The sequence below is a fragment of the Sander lucioperca genome, chromosome 18 (genome assembly GCF_008315115.2).
Source record: "Sander lucioperca isolate FBNREF2018 chromosome 18, SLUC_FBN_1.2, whole genome shotgun sequence".
NCBI lineage: Eukaryota > Metazoa > Chordata > Actinopteri > Perciformes > Percidae > Sander > Sander lucioperca.
In genome coordinates this window covers 4,901,187-4,923,969 of record NC_050190.1, presented here as the reverse complement: position 1 = coordinate 4,923,969, position 22,783 = coordinate 4,901,187, and the positions used below count along the sequence as shown (strand labels likewise).

The 22,783-nt window shown below is 42.4% G+C and overlaps 1 long non-coding RNA gene across 1 annotated transcript; it reads right to left on the bottom strand.

The window, feature by feature from the left end:
* Positions 1-16,174: 16,174 nt before the first annotated feature.
* Positions 16,175-21,054, bottom strand: LOC116065796. The gene is made up of 2 exons (XR_004108816.2): positions 20,928-21,054; positions 16,175-16,230 (listed from the first exon to the last, which is right to left on the bottom strand). It is a non-coding gene; the product is annotated as an uncharacterized LOC116065796 (long non-coding RNA).
* Between the last annotated feature and the right edge of the window lie 1,729 nt (positions 21,055-22,783).

Genomic DNA, 22,783 nt, shown 5'->3' with positions numbered 1-22,783 from the left:
CACAGGGTGAAAAGAGGAGCTGCAGCAATGTGCAGTACAACAAAAATATGGTGTTTTTTGAAAATTAAACCATGTAAACCTATTCTGATATAACCTCTAAATACAATTATGAACCTGAAAATGAGCATAATATGAGCACTTTAAAATAAATGGGACCATAATTTACGAAATGAACATCATGCTGTATTGAAGAAGACTCGAAACTAGCAATTGAATCGATAAACTCATTTTTTTACTGAGGTACTAATAGGGTCAATTTTTTTGCAACTAGTAGAGTCGCCCCCTGCTGGAAATGAGATAGAATGCAGGTTGAAGGCACTTTTGCATTTGCTTCACTTTTTAGACCTGGAAGCTACGTCCATTATTTTTTTTTTTACAGTCCATGGTGTAAATATAATAATAATAATAATAAAATAATATAATTCCCCTCAATGCCTTCCTTCCTTCCTAGCTACTGAGTTACATCCATGGGGCTGTCATATTCCTTTCTACGCCTTGTCTACAGTTCCTTCAACTTCCTGGCCTAAGATAAAGATGCTTGTCAGATAACAGCTACTCCTCAACGTAACAAGTGGTGTTGTGATTGTTGGAAATTAGAGAGGCCAGTTCTCCTAACATAAGGCAAAAACAATAAAACACTATTTAAATCACATTTAAAGATTAAGGTTATCAAAATATGAAAACAATATTTAGTTTTAGAGCAATAAAACACTAAATGGCAACCACAAGTCTACCCTAAGATAACCTTTTGACAGTCAGTCAGTGTCACCATTATTTTCAGGACCTTGAATATTTTTTTTCTTCAAGTTCCTCTGTCAATAAAGTTTCATCTTATTCTTTTCTGGCGTAGGCTGGACAGGTTGGGGGTGGACTGTCAAGGATATATCACATTGTGTCTAGTTAGTCATGTGGGTGACAGTCTAATCCCACTCTATCCTGCTCCTTATTCCTCCTCGTTTCGTTCTGACTGTCTCTCTCAGACTGAATAAAACCGTATCTACAGCCTGGCCGGCGAATGAGACAGTGCTCTCAGATTGCACACAGATTAAATCAGGCCTTGGCTTTTCCACAATCACTCTGTCCACAACACAGCATCTCTTTCAGGGTAAAGAGAGGAGAGATCAGGATTGCGTGTGTGTGAGAGATAGAGAGAGAGAGAGAGAGAGAGAGAGAGAGAGAGAGAGATAGTATAAGCTCTCCTTGGCTTTCCTGCTGACTCTGTTTCAGCACTCCCAGATTAACTGCTGCACCCTGACCTTTAAAACCTCCCCTGTTGAGCTCAGTGTAGCTCACAGGGGTACGCTTGGTTCAATAGCCCTTTATTTTATCAGCACAGCGCCATAGGGCAGTGATTTAATCGATCAGAATAATCCCACTTTCTATAACAAGCAGATTTCCTCTGACCTATACTCTGTGAATGTGCAAACTGAAATAGACAAATACTGCTCCAGTAGGCTATAGCCATTATTAAAGCTCTAGTGCATAGTTTTTGTCTCCCCCATGAGGAATTCTAAGTAATGACAACAACACTTTTGGCGCATCCACATTAGAGTGCTGATCGGGCCGCATTTTTCTGTCCGAGCCTGGCCCGCGTCCGACAGTAACCGAACCTGACCTGAGCCCGACAGACATTAAGATATTTATGTCCGAGCCCGAATCGAGCCTGACACAGTTAAAATCTCATTTTTTTTTCTCATACTAATGACACATGTACGTTTGTTTGTGTGGCAATGTCAAAAGATGAGCGCATCAGCGCACACAGCAACAAGCGCACGTTAATAAAGCTGTTTTAAATTTAAAATGTTCAATGTGTTAACCTTTCCTGTTTACTTCGTTTCCGACCGTGGTCAGAAAACCTTGTTACCTCTAGGGCCGACAGCAACGACAGTTTATGGAAAGCACAAGTGTAATTATGGTCAGATCTTGGTCCTGACTGATGGGGAAGTGAAATTGATAAGCGTTGTGATACACATAACAGAGTCGGCTATTTTTTTGCCAGCTTTCCTTCCTGTTTTAGGAAGCAGCGACTGTATTGCATTTTGCCTGTAAAACCGTGTCCGTGTTCTTCATATTTATGTAGAATTATAGTTTGCTCTTCTTATGTAAAATATGCAGCTCTGTAGATGTTTGCGATTGGTCATGCTGTGCAAACACCGCCTCTTTTATGCGAACGGCCACGGTCCCTTTCTCTGTGTCAGACTAAATTTTGTTGTCGTTTACGCTCGTCTCTAACTCTCTAACTCACCGCTGCATCTTCTAAATTAAATAATGCCGCGACAGGGCTTGAGGAACGTCGCCTGTGTCTGCGCAGTGCGACCCGAGTGCAACCTGATGCAGCCCCTGAAGTGAGACACAGGGAACAGAAATACTGCACAATAATAATAATAATAATAACGCGACTAAACGAGACAAAATAACGTTATAACATTTTGCCTTGTCTCGTTTTGGTCAACAAAAATGAAGAGACATTTTAGCATAGTTATTTATTTTTTTAGTCTCATTTTTATTCGTCAACAATATTACATTATACATGTAATTATAGTCATCGTCACATGACCAGCATTTACGTTGCGTCTCGTTTTCGTCACGTGATAAAGGTTCATTGATGACGATATTTCGTCATAATTTTTGTTGATGAAAACACTAGCTGATAGTTAATTAGGTTTGTTTCGACTCATTTGGCAATGGCTTCAATGTAAACGATGTTCGTTATTATTAAAAAAAAAGTTACGCACTAAAGCTTTAAGACATTTTTTTTTTTTTATTTCTGTAAGCACTCTTTGCCAAGTGTGTAGAACTGTGTTTGAAATGATAACAACAATATGCTTAAATGCATGGAATAAACTATAATGTACAGTATGTTTTTCAATTGAATTCTACCTTCTACTATACACAGCTGGATTTTGCTTTCTGGTTTATCACTAATTGATCAATTATGCATTATATCTTAGAGGAGGAAACAAATGTTTTGGGCACTAAAAACTTTTGACTTCTTATAAAGATAGTTATTCACTGCCACCTATCAATTCCAGACCAATTAATGTAGTTTTGTACTATTTCCATTTATCTGCCTCTCAAAGCATTTTATTAGCTTCCTTTTAAAGACAACTAGGGCCATTTGAAAAATATTATATTTATATAATATATTTACTTTATTTGTCAAGTGCACTTACACATATCAGCATTTCTGTCTAATGCCCTTTGATTGGACACAATAGACATTATCCTGCTGGACTAAATGTCCTTTTGTTGAGTTGACCATAGTTTAAAGGATAGGAGCCTGATGATATTTCATATTTTTGCTATTGCCAACTAATTTCTGACCTTATATTCGAGTAGAACTACATGAAGCAGGTAATTACAAAAAAAAAAATCTGGCTCCTCAGGCACCACCTACAGCCTGTAGTGCGGTTTGCAAAAATCCACCGCTCACTGTTCAGATGCACCAATCAGGGCCTGGGGGGGGTGTCTGACTGCGTGTCGATCATTGCTCATGCACACACATTCATTCTCCCTTGTGGGGGGAGGGGCTTAGGAGACCGTTTTGGGCTTTAGCGGAAAGGGGGGGAGGGACTGAGAAGTTGTAGATGTTCAAATTTTTTGGCTAAGTCCTGGATCTTCCTACCTATGGCACCTTTAAAATCATCGAGCTTCATGGACCATGAATGTAGCCGAATTCATGGCAATCCATACAATAGTTGATCAGATATTTCAGTCGGGACCAAAGAGCGTGGTGGACCATTTGATTGACATTGATATGGCTAAACCCACCTCACCAGATGTCATTTGGCATTAATCTATATACGTTCCACTTCCGGGATTGCTCTGGTGCCGCCGGAAATTCCACTGGATGTCCCTCTTTTTGGCCAGATGTCCGTTACCTTCCGCTTTCTTTGTGTTGACATTTTAAACTCCGGTTGATTTATGAGGACTATGGTAAACCGCTCCTCAGATCTCTGCAGGGTAAATCCAGACAGCTAGCTAGACTTTCTGTCCAATCTGAGTTTTCTGTTGCACGACTAAAACAACCTTTGAATGTACACATGTTCCACCAAAACAAATTCCTTTGCCGAGCCTATTTTGCAGTGGCTCTGTCTGGCGCTTAGTGCCGCCCGAGATCATTGTGATTGGTTTAAAGAAATGCCAATAAACCAGAATCCCATCCATGAATGCTGTGTGGACTAGCCAGACCCTCCTCTGCAGCGCTGTGGTGGAAGGTCTGGCAAAGCGAGACTAGTTGGCACGGTCTCTCAATGGATAGCACACATGCCTTCCACCTCAAAGGTCGGGAAAGGGTTAAGCTCCTGATTGGGCTAGACTTTACACTGGTCTTTCCCGTGTAGAGCCTTGTTATCTAGAGACAAGAATAATATAAATAATAAAGTACATCTATTTCTCAGTATTGACTAATTGAATTAACACTTAACAAGAACTGACTCCTGAACTGAACTCCTTGAAATGAACTTCCTGTAGCTTGACATCATAAGCCGTACCAAGTGAAAATCATTTACTGCACAGGCAGCCAAATGTGCGTGTTTCAAGAAAAAGAAAAGCTCATATCTAAAGTGTTTTCACTTGATATGGCAGTTTTTTTTTTTACAGTGCAGCCATATCATTTATTTATTTACTTCACTTTTGTTGCTGTTTGAATGTGAAGTGAGACGGCTTGAGGATGTGTTGGTGCACAAACTAAGCTGGGACAGAAGGACTCAGACTGCAGCTGGTTGACTACAAAGTGGAAACCTTGATAGAGTGCCATGCTTACTTCACAGCGCGCTGAACAGCTTATGACTGGACTTTGGACAAACAGTTGAGACAGTGTTACTGTTGCATCTGCTCTCCCTCTTTACCCCTCTGTTGGTGTCTGTTGTTTTGCTGACTGGCTGTCTGTGTTCTGCGTAAATAGAGACATACAAGCTCAAGTTCAATAACAACAGCAAAAAGAACTCAGCTCGATGAGCCAGATGTCACATAATGGTAGCTATGTAGTTTACTGAAATTAGTTTCTCTCCAACATGTTTTTATACCTCTTGAACTCAGTGGTATGGCAGTTTTTAAATCCTCTTTATTCTTCATACTCTTAAACATGTTACAGTTTCACTCATCGGCACATTTATTTGATAATCTGGTTAGTTCAAGGCAGAAATGATAAAATTGAGCTCATTACCAGGATCACTTTGCACTAATACAAAGAGATGGGTCATTTTCACATCTATCTCTTATTTCTACTTTCAGACACCAAGCTGTCCCCTTCCCCATTCCTAACATCATCAAAGGTAACCTGCCAAAACACATTGCTTCCTTGAGGCCCAGTCCATCACTGTTATAAAAGATAAGATAAACCTTTATTAAGACTTGAGTGCCCCAACTGAAGTGCATTAGAGATAATAAACAAGATAGACAATGAATAGCTAAAAACAAGAATAATTTAAGACATAACACTTAGGACGGGACAGGAAAATATTGCACATGGTGTATGATTATTGCAAAAGAGGCACAGGAATGAATGTATCAAAGATTGGTAAACAATAAAATTAGCATTCCTTATGGGGGAGGTTTTCCACAGTACAAGCTCAAGTTCAATAACAACAGCAAAAAGAACTCAGCTCGATGAGCCAGATGTCACATAATGGTAGCTATGTAGTTTACTGAAATTAGTTTCTCTCCAACATGTTTTTATACCTCTTGAACTCAGTGGTATGGCAGTTTTTAAATCCTCTTTATTCTTCATACTCTTAAACATGTTACAGTTTCACTCATCGGCACATTTATTTGATAATCTGGTTAGTTCAAGGCAGAAATGATAAAATTGAGCTCATTACCAGGATCACTTTGCACTAATACAAAGAGATGGGTCATTTTCACATCTATCTCTTATTTCTACTTTCAGACACCAAGCTGTCCCCTTCCCCATTCCTAACATCATCAAAGGTAACCTGCCAAAACACATTGCTTCCTTGAGGCCCAGTCCATCACTGTTATAAAAGATAAGATAAACCTTTATTAAGACTTGAGTGCCCCAACTGAAGTGCATTAGAGATAATAAACAAGATAGACAATGAATAGCTAAAAACAAGAATAATTTAAGACATAACACTTAGGACGGGACAGGAAAATATTGCACATGGTGTATGATTATTGCAAAAGAGGCACAGGAATGAATGTATCAAAGATTGGTAAACAATAAAATTAGCATTCCTTATGGGGGAGGTTTTCCACAGTACAAGCTCAAGTTCAATAACAACAGCAAAAAGAACTCAGCTCGATGAGCCAGATGTCACATAATGGTAGCTATGTAGTTTACTGAAATTAGTTTCTCTCCAACATGTTTTTATACCTCTTGAACTCAGTGGTATGGCAGTTTTTAAATCCTCTTTATTCTTCATACTCTTAAACATGTTACAGTTTCACTCATCGGCACATTTATTTGATAATCTGGTTAGTTCAAGGCAGAAATGATAAAATTGAGCTCATTACCAGGATCACTTTGCACTAATACAAAGAGATGGGTCATTTTCACATCTATCTCTTATTTCTACTTTCAGACACCAAGCTGTCCCCTTCCCCATTCCTAACATCATCAAAGGTAACCTGCCAAAACACATTGCTTCCTTGAGGCCCAGTCCATCACTGTTATAAAAGATAAGATAAACCTTTATTAAGACTTGAGTGCCCCAACTGAAGTGCATTAGAGATAATAAACAAGATAGACAATGAATAGCTAAAAACAAGAATAATTTAAGACATAACACTTAGGCCGGGACAGGAAAATATTGCACATGGTGTATGATTATTGCAAAAGAGGCACAGGAATGAATGTATCAAAGATTGGTAAACAATAAAATTAGCATTCCTTATGGGGGAGGTTTTCCACAGTACAGTTAGTAATTTTCCATCTTGAGAGTAGATGGAACAAGACATAAAAACACCATCTGTTGGTTGAAAATGTTGACCAGTTGAATGTAGACATAACACAACCAAAAGCTGGCACTCCTTGTTATTTTTCTTGCAGTCTCTTCCTTGTCAATCTCAAAGGAAAATCAAGCAGAATAGTTACCCTGAAGCACAGCTACTTTCCCTCATATTTTATCCTTGATTTCTGTTTTTGTTTGTGGATTTTTTTCTTCTTGTATGTACTTTTTGGGCATATTCCTCTAATGGGAAACCATTCAGTCGCTGGCAGACTAACTTCAGACAACAAATAACAAAATAACTTTTGAATTGAAAGTTAATGATAAAATTGTAACACAAATAAGTAACTAGAACTGCAAGCAGTTATGACGGGGCCCAAGCCACCCACGGCAGTTGCCCCGACGCCCTTGGGGAGCGCGCGAAAGCGGAACCCGAAGCCTGGCGGCGGGGAGGCAAACGTTGATAAATATCGAGAGACGAGAGACGCAAGATGCGACGTCTGCGGTACGTCGCCGTTGCAAACGTAGCGGTCAACAGTTCACCTCCATGCTTATACGGACTACCTTTAAGAATTCTGTACAATAAACAAACTTCTTAACCCCCCTGACCGCAGGGTACAGCAGAGAGAAATGAGAGTGACCGAGAAGGTGGAGGGGGGAGGCAGGTGTGGTTGTTGAAGGAGCAGGGGACGTGGTCAAGTTGTTGCAAATGGCGTCATAGGTGCCGATTTATGTTTTCCTCCGTGGGTGCTTTGTGGGAAATTAAGCATCAATGCCACCGACATAACCAATCACGCTATGACAGGTGCTCCACTTAGCACCAACTGCAATGTTTAATTGCATGGTATCGCCGCCTTTGAATGGTGTTGATTTTGGATTGAAAAAGTCAGAGAAAAGAGTTGAATTTGTCCACTGTGAAGGTTGTAGAAACTTTGTCAGGTGGGTTAAGAAGTTTGTTTATTGTAAAAAACCAAAGGAGCACGCAAAAGTAAAAACCAAAACCTAACGGTAAGAAGCAAACATCAGTAAATATTGAGAAGTGTGAGCTGCAAGGTCTGTGGTATATTTCCATTGCAAATAGCCCATTAAAATTGAGTAAAAGGGCCAAAACTGGTCTACGTTGATTATAGTGCCCCCTAATGGCCGATCTTTGCCAAATTTGGTACAGCGCCTCAGAACCGCATGCCGAACGAGCACCACAAGTTACGTGTCGATTGCTTTTACTGTAGCAGAGATATTGCATATGCAAATTTCCCATTTAAATGCATTGAGTCATTGGCCAAAACAAATAAACATTGCTTATAGCGCCCCCTAAAGGTCGATCTTCGCCAAATGTGGTACAGAGCATCATAGTGGCATGTTGAACAAGGATCCCAAGTTCCTTGCTGATAACTTTTAATTTGGCCGAGATATGATATGATACGTGTGTGGTAGCTAGCTATGAAAATTTGTTTGGTCGTCAAATGCGCATACTTTAACGTAGCAAAATTCCTTGAGTAACTTTTGGTCAGGTCTATCTGGAGATGCTACGTACCAGGTTTCGAGCTGATCCGTCGCACGGCCTAGGACGAGTTCTAAAAAGTTGGTTTTGCGCATTGCGCGATTTTGCGAAAAAGATTTTAAGCAAAAATGGGCATGGCATATATCATGTGATTCAGCTTGATTCAAGGAACACGTGGATGTATGGTTTTCTAATGTGCGATGTGTAATGTGGGAGTTAAAGGCAAAAAACCATTATAGCGCCACCTAGTGGTCCACATGTGTAATTTTTGGTAGGTGTGGTCCATGACCTATTGTCTATCTACCCTGTAAATTTAAAGTTGTTCACATTAGTGTAAGTGGTGAATCTAGACTTGGGTCCCATTGGCCACGCCCACTTTGACCCCTCAGTACGCAACTCTAGACATGGCCTCAGGAGTGTCCCTAGATGGTAACCATCAAATTTTGTAAAAATCAGATGAGCGGTTCACGAGATATAAACTTTTTGTACTTGTAGCGCCCCCTAGTGGTCAATTTTTGTAAAACATGTGGGTGACCTTCAGAGGGTCATGGCAAACAAGAATCTAAAGTTTGGCGTTGATGGCATTTATTTTGGCCGAGATATGGCAAAGTTGGTGTTTTCATAGTTAGCTACACAAATTTATTTGTGCGTAATATGCACAATTTTTGTCCTATCAAAATTCTTTTTATTAACTCTTTGTTCGGCCCATCTGGAGATGCTAACTGCCAAATTTCGTGCCGATCGGTCGCACGGTCTAGGAGGAGTTCGAAAAAGTAGGTTTTTGATAAATCGCGATTTTTCACGCATAAAAGTTTAGGCGGAAATGGGCGTGGCCTATATCACGTGATTCAGTTGGATCCAGGGAACGCGTGGATATATGGATTTTTAATGTCCGGTGTACGGTGTGGGAGTTATATGGCCAAACGCGTTTTTTCTGCTATAGCGCCACCTAGTGGTGGAAGTAGGTCTATTTTTGCGCCTGAGGTCCTTGCGGAGTTTGGGACCATTCTTGAAAATGCCAACCCCCCACCATGTACGGTTTAGGCTGTAGTCGGAGTTTTAGGCGGAGAAGAATAATAAAAATCTTTAGAAAAACAATAGGGTTCTACAGCCCTGCTGTATGAACGGCATAGCTTTGCTATTGCCCGTTCTTACAGACTCGGGCTTGGACCCCTAATAATGACTAATAAGTCAGTCCTACTGCAGCAAGGACTTAATCCCTCACTGGCTTCCCACTTTCCTCTCCTGGAACCATCACCTTATCGTGGTGGAGAGGTTTGTGTGTCCCTATGAACCTGAGGGCTGTGTTGTCTGGAGCTTTGTGCTCCTGGTAGGGTCTCCCAAGGCAAAGTGGTCTCAGGGGAGGGGCCAGACAAAGAATGGTTCAAAAACCCTATGAAAAAACGAGGTAGAGATAGAGTGACCCTGCCCAGGCCCAGATGGAGGGCCCGTCATCGAGCGCCTGGTGGCCGGGTTTGCCACGGAGCCCGGCCGGGCACAGCCCGAAAAAGCTACGTGGCACCTCTCTCTCCAACCCATGGGCCCACCACCTGTGGGAGGAACCGCTGGGGTCGGGTGCGCTGCCATATGGGTGGCAGTGAAGGTCAGGGGCCTCGACGGACCAGACCCGGGCAGCAGACGCTGGCTCTGGGGACGTGGAACGTCACCTCTCTGTGGGGGAAGGAGCCGGAACTTGTGCGGGAGGTGGAGCGCTACCAGTTGGATCTGGTGGGGCTTACCTCTACGCACAGTCTCGGTTCTGGAACCATACTCCTGGATAGGGGTTGGACTCTTTTCTTCTCCGGAGTTGCCCAGGGTGTGAGGCGCCGGGCGGGTGTGGGGATACTCACAAGCCCCCGGCTGAGCGCCGCTACGTTGGAGTTTACCCCGGTGGACAAGAGGGTCGCCTCCCTACGCCTGCGGGTTGTGGGGGGGAAAACTCTGACTGTTGTTTGTGCGTATGCACCAAACAAGAGCTCAGAGTATTTGGCCTTCTTGGAGACCTTGAATGGAGTCCTGTATGGGGCTCCAGTGGGGGACTCCATAGTTCTGCTGGGGGACTTCAACGCGCACGTGGGAAATGATGGAGACACATGGAGAGGCGTGATTGGGAGGAACGGCCTCCCTGATCTAAACCAGAGTGGTTGTTTGTTGTTGGACTTCTGTGCTAGTCATGGATTGTCTATAACGAACACCATGTTCGAACATAGGGATGCTCATAAGTGTACTTGGTACCAGAGCACCCTAGGCCAAAGGTCAATGATCGATTTTATAATCGTTTCATCTGATCTGAGGCCGTATGTTTTGGACACTCGGGTGAAGAGAGGGGCAGAGCTGTCAACTGATCACCATCTGGTGGTGAGTTGGGTCAGAGGGTGTGGGAAGACTCTGGACAGACCTGGTAAGCCCAAACGGGTAGTGCGGGTAAATTGGGAACGTCTGGAGGAGGCCCCTGTCCGACAGACTTTCAACTCACACCTCCGGCGGAGCTTTTCGTGCATCCCTGTGGAGGCTGGGGGCATTGAACCCGAGTGGACAATGTTCAAAGTTTCCATTGCTGAAGCTGCGGCGGGGAGCTGTGGTCTTAGGGTCTTAGGTGCCTCAAGGGGCGGTAACCCACGAACACCGTGGTGGACACCGGTGGTCAGGGAAGCCGTCCGACTGAAGAAGGAGTCTTTCCGGGATATGTTATCCCAGAGGACTCCGGAGGCAGTTGCAAGGTACCGAAGGGCCCAAAGGGCTGCAGCCTCTGCCGTGAAAGAGGCAAAGCAGCGGGTGTGGGAAAAGTTCGGAGAAGACATGGAGAAGGACTTTCGGTCGGCACCAAGGTGCTTCTGGAAAACCGTTCGCCACCTCAGGAGGGGGAAGCGGGGAACCATCCAAGCTGTGTACAGTAAGGATGGGACGCTGTTGACCTCAACTGAGGAGGTAATAGGGTGGTGGAAGGAGCACTTTGAGGAACTCCTAAATCCGACTAATACGCCCTCTATGGTAGAGGCAGAGCTGGAGGATGATGGGGGATTGTCGTCAATTTCCCTGGTGGAAGTTGCTGAGGTAGTTAAACAACTCCACAGTGGCAAAGCCCCAGGGATTGATGAGATCCGTCCAGAAATGCTTAAAGCTCTGGATGTGGAGGGGTTGTCTTGGTTGACACGCCTCTTCAACATTGCGTGGAAGTCGGGGACGGTGCCTAAGGAGTGGCAGACCGGGGTGGTGGTTCCCCTTTTCAAAAAGGGGGACCAGAGGGTGTGTGCCAATTACAGGGGTATCACACTTCTCAGCCTCCCCGGTAAAGTCTACTCCAAGGTGCTGGAAAGGAGGGTTCGGTCGATAGTCGAATCTCAGGTTGAAGAGGAACAATGCGGATTCCGTCCTGGTCGTGGAACAACGGACCAGATCTTTACTCTCGCAAGGATCCTGGAGGGAGCCTGGGAGTATGCCCAACCGGTCTACATGTGCTTTGTGGATCTGGAGAAGGCGTATGACCGGGTCCCCCGGGAGATACTGTGGGAGGTGCTGCGGGAGTATGGGGTGAGGGGGTCCCTTCTCAGGGCCATCCAATCTCTGTACGACCAAAGCGAGAGCTGTGTCCGGGTTCTCGGCAGTAAGTCGGACTCGTTTCAGGTGAGAGTTGGCCTCCGCCAGGGCTGCGCTTTGTCACCAATCCTGTTTGTAGTATTTATGGACAGGATATCGAGGCGTAGTCGGGGTGGGGAGGGGTTGCAGTTTGGTGAGCTGGGGATCTCATCGCTGCTTTTTGCGGATGATGTGGTCCTGATGGCTTCGTCGGCCTGTGACCTTCAGCACTCACTGGATCGGTTCGCAGCCGAGTGTGAAGCGGCTGGGATGAGGATCAGCAACTCTAAATCTGAGGCCATGGTTCTCAGCAGGAAACCGATGGAGTGCCTTCTCCAGGTAGGGAATGAGTCTTTACCCCAAGTGAAGGAGTTCAAGTACCTTGGGGTATTGTTCGCGAGTGAGGGGACAATGGAGCGGGAGATTGGTCGGAGAATCGGCGCAGCGGGTGCGGTATTACACTCAATTTATCGCACCGTTGTGACGAAAAGAGAGCTGAGCCAGAAGGCAAAGCTCTCAATCTACCGGTCAGTTTTCGTTCCTACCCTCACCTATGGTCATGAAGGCTGGGTCATGACCGAAAGAACGAGATCCAGGGTACAAGCGGCCGAAATGGGTTTCCTCAGGAGGGTGGCTGGCGTCTCCCTTAGAGATAGGGTGAGAAGCTCAGTCATCCGTGAGGAGCTCGGAGTAGAGCCGCTGCTCCTTCGCGTCGAAAGGAGCCAGTTGAGGTGGTTCGGGCATCTGGTAAGGATGCCCCCTGGGCGCCTCCCTAGGGAGGTGTTCCAGGCACGTCCAGCTGGGAGGAGGCCTCGGGGAAGACCCAGGACTAGGTGGAGGGATTATATCTCCAACCTGGCCTGGGAACGCCTCGGGATCCCCCAGTCGGAGCTGGTTAATGTGGCTCGGGAAAGGGAAGTTTGGGGTCCCCTGCTGGAGCTGCTACCCCCGCGACCCGTTACCGGATAAGCGGAAGAAGATGGATGGAGATGGATGGCTTCCCACTTGCGAATGTTGCAAATGTTGTTAAATGGCGTGTGCAGCCAACTCGAGCTGGCAACTCCTACTGAAGTCTCTTTCCAAAGGAAGGATGTTTTGATTTTTTTACAAACTTTAATGGATCACATTGTGCGTCCGCCAGCCACAGGTGTGTGACAATGAACCAACACACAGCATGTTGTTTTGGTTTCAGAGAGGCTTCCAGCGTATCTGTGCCATGACAGCTTCTGAATTAATGTATTTGAAAGTGCGTTGCCAAACAGAGACTTCATTTTGCACGTTTTCTCTAAGCAACACATCCACTCAGTCAAGGTCAGTGTTGTTAGCTGTTAGCACTAGCATTGGGCTAATGCCCCTGTTATTCTGGATGTAATATCAGATGTGATGGCTGCTGCTTACTTTGTTAAAAAGAAGAAGTGATTGGCTGTAAAAAGTGCTTTGCATGAATGCAAAGTTCTTCTGATAGATGGTATTAGCTATCGTTGTGGGACAGAATAGCTTTAATTATTAGTCAGAATGTTATGCACTACTTATTCATTAGCTTAACTTATTTCAACTGTCTGTCTATTGTACTAAAACCGAAATGTCTGCTATGTAGTTGATCTGATATATTTGTTGTAATATGTACAACACAGGTGTACTAAGTGAAGCAAGGATTTAAAAAGAGACAACATTACTTAGGTCTGCCAATTAAGGGCATTTTGGGAAATATGCTTATTCACTTTCTCACCAAGAGATCAATATCAAAGTCATGCTGGAGCTCTTAAAGATGAAGCTCCAGCAAATGATTATCTTATCTTGGCATAAAGACTCAGGGGAAAAAAAAAAAGAAGAAGTGATCAGTGGGAAATAGCTAGGCGGGCTCTGTCCAAAGGTAAAAGAAAAAAACATTCTAGCACATCTGAAGCTCAGTAATTAACAGATTATATCTTTTTGTTTAATCCGTACAAAAACCACTATCAGAAGTGTCACTTTGTGGGTGTGGGAGGATACTACTGGATCCATTTCTTGCCTGAACCCAGTGATTGGATTACTACTGGTTGCCTGTCAACCTCAAGCCCACAAGACTCCAGCTTCCAATCATTTGTCCTAAAATAATTGTCCCCTGGCATTCGCTTTATATTTACAGCACATACACATGAGTTGTCATCTAACTCTGGAAAAGAAAGCCATTAAGCTTGTTTTCCAAAACGTAGGACTATAACTTTAATGTGCTCTTCTTTAGTGTAGTTGGTTTTGAATTGATTTAAGTTCACATTTCCATGTCTAAAACTAGAAAACATTAAGATTATTGATTGTGTGTAGCCATATTGTTCCACTATGGACACTTCAGAGTTAATATAAGGTCTTAGAAATGGCACATGTACGATGACAGTGACGCCCCCAGTGAAATCAATTTCTTACCAATCAGGTCTGAAATAGAACATCAAAGAGTATCTGTGAGACAACCAGTAAAAGAGACAGAAATAAAGAAATCCAGGCACAGGTAATATCTGAGTGAGATGAAGACAGACATAGAAAAAGAGAGAGATCACCCGATCAGATCAGTATCTGCTTTAGCTTTCAGTTTCAAAGACCACACCAAGCTGAGCTGTGCTTGTGCAGCTTTGTGTGTGTGTGTGTGTGTGTGTGTGTGTGTGTGTGTGTGTGTGTGTGTGTGTGTGTGTGTGTGTTTGTGTGTGTGTGTCTGGGTGGCATTGTCTTGGTCTGTGTGTGTTTCAGGGAGGATGAGACTGTTTGCTCCATAAAGCCAGCAAATGCCAAAAGCTTCCTTTGTTTGTGTGTGTGTGTGTGTGTGTGTGTGTGTATAGTTGGTATTACTTGCAGTCAGGGTTATTGTGCTGAAAGAAATCTGCTGTTGTATAATTTGAAGAGATCACTTTCAACAGGCTGTTGTGTTAAGTGCAGAGCCACAGAAAGGGTTCAGCCTCTCCACTTTTGAATGGCAGCAGAGTTGCCTGTAAATCCCTGGTCCTTGGGCTGTTGCTAAGAAACTACTCTTTCAAGGCTGTTGATCTTTAGATAGGTGGGGAAAGCACTTCAGAATAGTGGCAGCATTAAAAATTTACAAAACAATAATGTGACACTTTCAAAAAGTAGCATTGCCCACTAATGCCCTTTGATTTGCCACACCAGACCTTATGACTCAGGCTGATGGACTAAGTGTTCTTCTGCTAAGTCTTAATTTTGGTGGCATTTTAAGCAAACGATTGAAGGGACAGTTCTGTCACCAATAGGATATTACTTTTTTTACTAAGTTTATATCCCCATCAATCCCCAAGGCACATGCTTGTCATTTATTCATGAATGCAAAAAGCGTAGGTGGCTGATGATAATCAATATTTTTTCTTGTCAACAAATTTCATGAAAATTCCAAAACCAACAATTAATTTATTCTACAAACAAGTATTGTCATTGTAGCTAAAGCTCGATATAGCGTATTCCTTTTTGGTGCTGTAAACACCCATCAGATCAAATGTGTATTAATCCACAGCTGAAAATAGTACCAACAAATGTTCTATTTACTTATTGTATTTAAGAATACTATGTCCAGCTATTTAAAGAGATTACTGAATACAAATATATATTAATGAGCAGTTTTTAAAGATTTATGTCTTCACTAGGAATTATTGGGACAATGACAACTTTATTGTTAAGTGTTGGTGTGTTAGTATTTCCATGGGATAAGGTAGCAATTCCATCTTCAAATAGCCTGCCACATTGCCTTTGCTTAGTGGCTGAATGATTTCCGCACAATGAATAAAGAGTGAACAGACTTAGGGCTGTAACATACTCAATGTAGGGAACGTGCGTAGGAGGGCTTCTTGCACTCTTGCATAGCAAAATGTGCAGTAAAGGAGACTGTCTTCAATTGTAAAATGATAGCATTGCTCATTTGTTCTGTTGAAACAACCTATGTTTTTGTGAAAAGCTACAGTACCAATTGTGTTTATGTGAATGATAGTCTCGATTTGCCAGATCTTCCTCCACAGCGCTGCAAAGGAGGGTTTGGCTAGTCCACACAGCATTCCTGGATGGTAGAAAAACGTGCTCTGGGTTATTGGCATTTCTTTAAACCAACCACAATCGTCATGGGTGGCGCTAAGCACAGGCAGCAGGCCCGGTGTCGCTGAAAAATCGCCTCGGGAAGGAACTTGTTTTGGTGTACGTTCAAAAGATGTTTTAGTCGTGCAACAGAAAACTCAAATTGGACAGATAGTCTAGCTAGCTGTCTGGATTTACCTTGCTGAGATCTGAAGAGCAGTTAACTAAAGTCCTCATAAATCCACCGGAGTTTAGAATTCCAACACAAATAAAGCGAAAGGTACTGGACATCCGGCTGAAAAGACTGAAATCGGGTGGAATTTTCCAACAGCAGCGGAGCAATCCCGGAAGTGGAACATTGTGGATATCGACTATGTAAATGATGACTTTTCTCTCTCAGAAGCAAAAGGTGGAAATAGTATAATGATGATCTGCAAAACCTCTTAGGGAGGGCTGGAAGGCTGGGTGTAAAAAGCGTCAGACCATTATTCTGCCAAAAGTCAACATAAGTCTCCATCAACCATGTCTTACATTTTTCCTAACCTTAAACAAGTATATTTGCTTAATTTTAACCAAACACATTCCTTAGTGGTGGCAAATCAGAAAATGCTCATATGATTCATTTTATTTTATAGTCACAGGGGTAATTTTTTTTTTTTTATGAAGACATGGACAAACACCCTATTTTGTCATTTATAGGTATGAGGATTAGTTGGTAGTATGGCAGTTGTAACATGATGCTGTAAGCTGCAACATCACGTTTTGTAGGAGTCTGTATAAACCAGTGATCCGATACATGGGCAAAATGAAAGGATATGCACCTCCTTGCTTCTGTAAAAAGCAGCCTTCTTGAAGTGTTGGAGAATTCAGTCTACAGAAGCTGTTTCTAGTACTCATCACTTCATGATGGAGTTTTAAAGACATTCCTTCATCTAAATACACATCATACATTGTATATCATTTATGCCTGTATTGCATGGGCACACTATATAGAGTTTAGTGGCTACCAGCCTGCTGTATCATACATTTTTCATTAGCCAGTCCATCCGTCTGATACCTCAGATCATTTCTGTGTTGCACAGGCTATATTGTTACAGCAGCAACAGCTGTTTGTTTAGCATGGAATGAGGAAATTGGCAGCCTGAGTACTGATAGACACCAGCCTTTAGAAGAAACAGTGATGCTGACTCCCACACAAATTCAAGTTATTGAACATGGAAAGATCTAGCATCCTGGTAGAGCTTTGTTTTAGAATCTGTATTTTCCCTAACATTTTCCTAATGATTTTGTAGGAATTTTCCTGAAAGGAACTATCTAATTTGGTAATAATTACAGGGAAAATAGCATTTTCCTTTTTAAAGAATGTCTCCATTAATCTGCTGATGAAGATCATGTTATATGACCAAAAGCTCCAGAACAAATACAAAAAGGACACAGGAGATACTGTTGTATTGTTAGCACCTCCATATATTTATTTCCGTGCACGTTCAGCTGTGCACCGACTAAAATCACTTTTTAGCTTATGTTAGCAATTAAATGGAAATAATTTAAATGGAGGTGTACTAATTAAACACTGCCCTATTTTCTCTTTTTATAGTACCAAATTACATAGCTTTGCCCTTGAAACTTCTTGGAAATTATTATAAAATGACAGACCTGCGTTACCAACATATTCCATGTCTTTGATGCAGTTTGACATAAAACATTCTGTGAGGCTGCAGTAATAGTAAGTACCCTACAAAATAGGCTACTTTTTTGTTCATAACTTCTCTCTCTTGTATTAGAACTAACCTGCTCATTTAAAGCTATAGTGCGTAGTTTATGTCGCCCCCATGAGGAATTCTAAGTAATGACAGCAAAACCGTCGATTCGTCCACATGATACAAGCCTTCCATTATCGCGCACAGCCCCCACCTCTTAGAAGAGGTAATTATCTTCACTCGAGTTTCTGCGCGCGAAAGTCGCCGGACGACACAATCTTCTGAACGTAGCCATACTGAGAAATACAGAGAGAGTTGTGTGGAGCTGATAGTCTTAATTAGCTTTGTAGCAACTCATTTGGCAATGGCTTGAATGTAACGGACGTTCATTCATATAAAAAAGTTACGCACAAAAGCTTTAAATACAGCAAACTGTAGCAATAATAGAAATCAATAGCAAACTTCTACCAAATAATATCTCTCAACCTAAACATTCACTACTCAAATCAGCTTTTCCATAGAAACCCTCTATTGCCCTCATCCTATAGCACCCCCCGCCCCCACACACCCCCTCCTATCTTTTCTCTCTCCCTCTCTCTCTTTCTCCTCTTAGTGGAAGTTTAAAATCAGATTTGTTGTCTCCTCTCTCTCTCTCATACAAACTGATGATATTTTAATGGTTGTCAGTTGGTGGCCAAACAGACAGCTATTGAGCTTGGTTTCAAGACCCGTGTTTCTTCCTCTTTTGGGAGCAGAATAATTTAACATCATTCACTTTGCCACTTTGATAGGTGTCCTGTCAGGCAAGTTTTGGTTTTAATAGAAATATGTCATCAAATATCCTCCAGAGAGTTTTTTTTTTCACATCCTGTAGCCTGTCCTTACAGACTTTTTAAATTTAGATTGTGAGCTTTAAATAGAAATTGTACATAGTTTAGTTTTACCTGAGGGAAAGTAGAGTGAATGTTCCCCAATGTCCTGCTTTATATTCAGACACATTCACATCTACTGTATGAGGTTTCCAAAGCAACCAGTTTTCTACTTTTTGGCCAGTGTGCAACTCAAGTTCAGCAGCTGGTGTTCAGTGCCGTGGGCTATAGAACCACAAGGGAGGCAAACCCAGGTTTGCCAGCTGTTTGTTGGATTTAAACCAGGAAACCATTGGACATAAGCCTCTCTGACTAACGTAGAGGTATCAGGCGATGGGACTAAATCCCCATATTAAATCACCGACAGTAGTGGAAATTAAAATGTGGAAGTGGAATTTACCCAAGTACTGCACTAAAGTACAATGTTGAGGTACTTATACTTTACTTGATTATTTCCATGTTATGATACTTCCCCTTCCCTCCAATTTAGTGGGAATTGTACTTTTTACTCCACTACATTTATTTGACATATAAAGTTACTAATTCCTTTTAAGATTAAGATTTTACATAAGGAAAAATAGGCCTATTATAAGCTTATAAAACAACAACTCTGCCGCAATATCAGCATTGCATTGAACTCGTGACAACTTAGGCTACATATTTCTTTTAGTTTACAATGCATTCTCACCCTGCCCTTCTTTCTTTTTCTTCTGGAAGTGTACTTTCAAGAAGTAGAGAGCATCGATAGACTGCGCTCAGGCGGTTTTGGATTTTCGTGACAAATTGGCCGCAGATAGAAAACGCTCTCTCCACCTCCACGGGTGTAGCCTACTGCTGCGTAATAAATTTAGTGAGCCTGTATTACCATAGTTAAGGTACGGCACCTTCGCCTGCATCAACGTTACTGTATGACAACAATAGACGCGCACTCCTTGCGTTTTTTATTTTATTGTATTTCCCGTTTCCCGTCATAACCTTTCCCGGGAATCGGGAAAGAGTCTTGATCAGATTTCCCGGGAATCCCGTCTCCTGGGATTAAACCCTAACCTCCACAGCGCTGCGGAGGAGGGTCTGGCTAGTCCAAACAGAATTCCAGGATGGGAGAAAAACATGCTCTGGTTTATTGGTATTTCTTTAAACCAATCACAATTGTCTTGGGCGGTGCTAAGTGTCGGACGGAGCCACGGTGCCGCTGCAAAATAGCCTCAGGAAGGAACTTGCTTTGGTGGATCGTGTACGTTCAAAGGTTGTTTTAGTCGTGCAACAGAAAACTCAGATTCTACAGCTAGTCTAGCTAGCTGTCTGGATTTACCCTGCAGAGATCTGAGGAGCAGTTTAGGAGTTTAAAATTAAAACACAAAGAATGCGGAAGTTAAAGGACATCCGGCCAAAAAGAGATGATATCCAGCAGAGGTAATATATTTTTTAAATTTAGTTGTAGTAGTAGTATTGTGTATCTGGATGTATATTATTAAAAGTCTTTTTTGTCATTTTGTCATTTTTAAATAAATAGCAATCTTTAAAACAGAGGCCCATTTTTTGGCCAATTTTCAGTACCAACCAGGTGGATTCAAACCTGGAGGGAGTTTGCTGAAGTTGGACTTAAATGCTCATATTTGGTCTTGACTAAAACTAGATGAATATGTCCACTATACTGAAATGTTCTTGGTGTTCTTTGGCCAAGTCGGGACGGGTTTTTCAACTAAAGAGGACTGAAACTAAAATGGATGAAGTTGATTAAGTGTAACAAAAACTGACATGCACAGTAGGGTTTACTGTCCATGTCAGTTTTTTTCAACAAATACTCTAAATTAGAGTATATATATATATATTCGAATTGTAAAAAAAAGCAAGACATTCAAATATGAAAATTAATATTAGATTGTGACGTGGGTCGGGGCTGCTGCTCCCTAAACGTTCAGTTCCGTGCCCAAGTAATTTTGTAATGTTGAGCCCAGGCGGTCGTTAAGAGAATTCACAGGGAGCGAGTGGGCGTGAGGGTAAAGACCAAGATGTCACAAAGACGTTAGTCTCGCATTGCCAGACCCTCCTCCACAGCGCTGCGGAGGAGGGTCTGGCTAGTCCACACAGCATTTAAACCAATCACAATCAACTTGGGCACCTCTGTAAAATAGCCTCTGGATAAAAGTTGTTTTGGTGGAACGTGTACGTTCAAAAGTTGTTTTAGTCATGCAATAGAAAACTCAGATTCTCATGGTCTCTCTTGAGAATGAGACCATGTGTCTCAATGAGATTACCTGTATAAATAAAGTTTAAATAAATAAAAACGATTGGACAGATAGTCTAGCTAGCTGTCTGGATTTACCCTGCAGAAATCTGAGGAGCATTTAACCATAGTCTCATAAATCGACTGGGGTTTAAAATGCCAACACAAAGAAAGCGGAAGGTAACAGACATCCGCCCGAAATGAAAGACATCTGGCGGAATTTCCGGTGGCAACTTAACAGTGGTGGAGGAAGTACTGAATCTCAGTACTTAAGTAAAAGTACAAAGAACAAGAGATATATTTACTTTAGTAAAAGTAGAAGTACAACAATGACAACCCTACTTAATGTAAAAGTAAAAAGTACCTGATTTTAAATGTACTTTAAGTATTAAAAGTAAAAGTACTTGTATAACTATTTATTCTCTTAATGTCTATATTCTAATAATTTAAAAAAAACAGTATGGGCTGTGGCATTTTTTAAGTTAGTTTTAGGTTAATGTAATTGTGCTTACCATCTGTGGCCCAGTTTACATTCTGACTTACAATTCTGGTTATCTATCAGGGTGATCTGCATGAAGCTCGACTTTGCATTATTTCCCACGGGACAGTGAATGCTGCACACATTTATTTAGCGAGAACACCCGGGCTTGGACAACAAGTACGTGGCTTCACAGCTGAGGAGGACCAGGAGTGTTTTTAAGATAAATATACAGGTTGTATATTAACACTATGTGAACGGATGCTTCACATATGACCAAGCAGAGTATCGGGAGCAGCAGCAGTAACAGGAGCAGCGGTAGTACCGGGAGCGATACGCGCCTGGCCAATAAATGCTATTGAAGGGCGGGTCTTGGCGTGGCCATAGTGGGATTCGTAATATCGCGAGCGGCACTGGGAGCTGGACGGCCGCTGCTGAAGGCTTCCCTGCAGACTGCAAACATGTGACGGTCAGGAAGACGTTTTGGCAGGAGGAAAAACTGATCAGAAAATGTAACGAAAATGTAACGGAACGTTGTAGAAATGTAGTGGAGTAGAAAGTATAGATAATTGCTGCAAAATGTAACAAAGTAAAAGTCAAAAGTATGCACTATTGATTCTACTTAAGTAAAGTACAGCTATGTGAAAAATGTACTTAAGTTCATTCCACCACTGCAACTGAACAATCCCGGGGGTGGAACTTCGTGGATATAGACCAAGGGGGTAAGCCTCTCTTCAGAACTCGAACCTCCTATGGCACCATTTCGATGCTACCAAACACTCACTCGCCGTTAGCATTCCATTGACTGCCATTCATTTTGACAGTGAATAACTTTACATCTGAAGCGTTTAAAGACTTTATTTGTCCATTGTTTATTTCTAAAGAAACACGACAATGTATAAAAGGCTCCATTACCTTGTACCTCACGTTATGGCTCTGTAGCAGACGTTTTTGTAAAAATAGGCTAACGATTGTGGCATAACCACGCGACTTACTGTCCCATAGTAGAGGAATTACCGTATAGTACAGGAGAAGCTCGCAGGCAGTTTCGACTTACATTAGCTGTTTAAGTTTAATTATTAATGTTAACTATCATTTTAGTTAACAATAATTAGCCTGTGCCTATGTTATCTCCTTACATATACCTACGCTCTCCGTCTCTGCAAAATTGGGAATGATTGAGATTTCTCTTGACACAGCTACCAGAAGACTTCCAACTTTCAGACAGGTTGCTCACGTCACATTTACGTCGTCTCTCTCAGTTGGAGGCTGCGCAGTAATGCTCAGCGCTCACCGGAAAAGTGCTTCTAATATCCTTCACTGGTCTCCGTCCAGAGCAACGGGATCTGTTGGTCCAGTTTATATACTGTCTATGATATAGACTAGAAAGACATCAACAAAAATGTCTAACAGGAGAGAAGACGAGACTTGGGAACTTCTGTCAGTAAGGACCGACGCTGAACTCGCCGGACAAAGA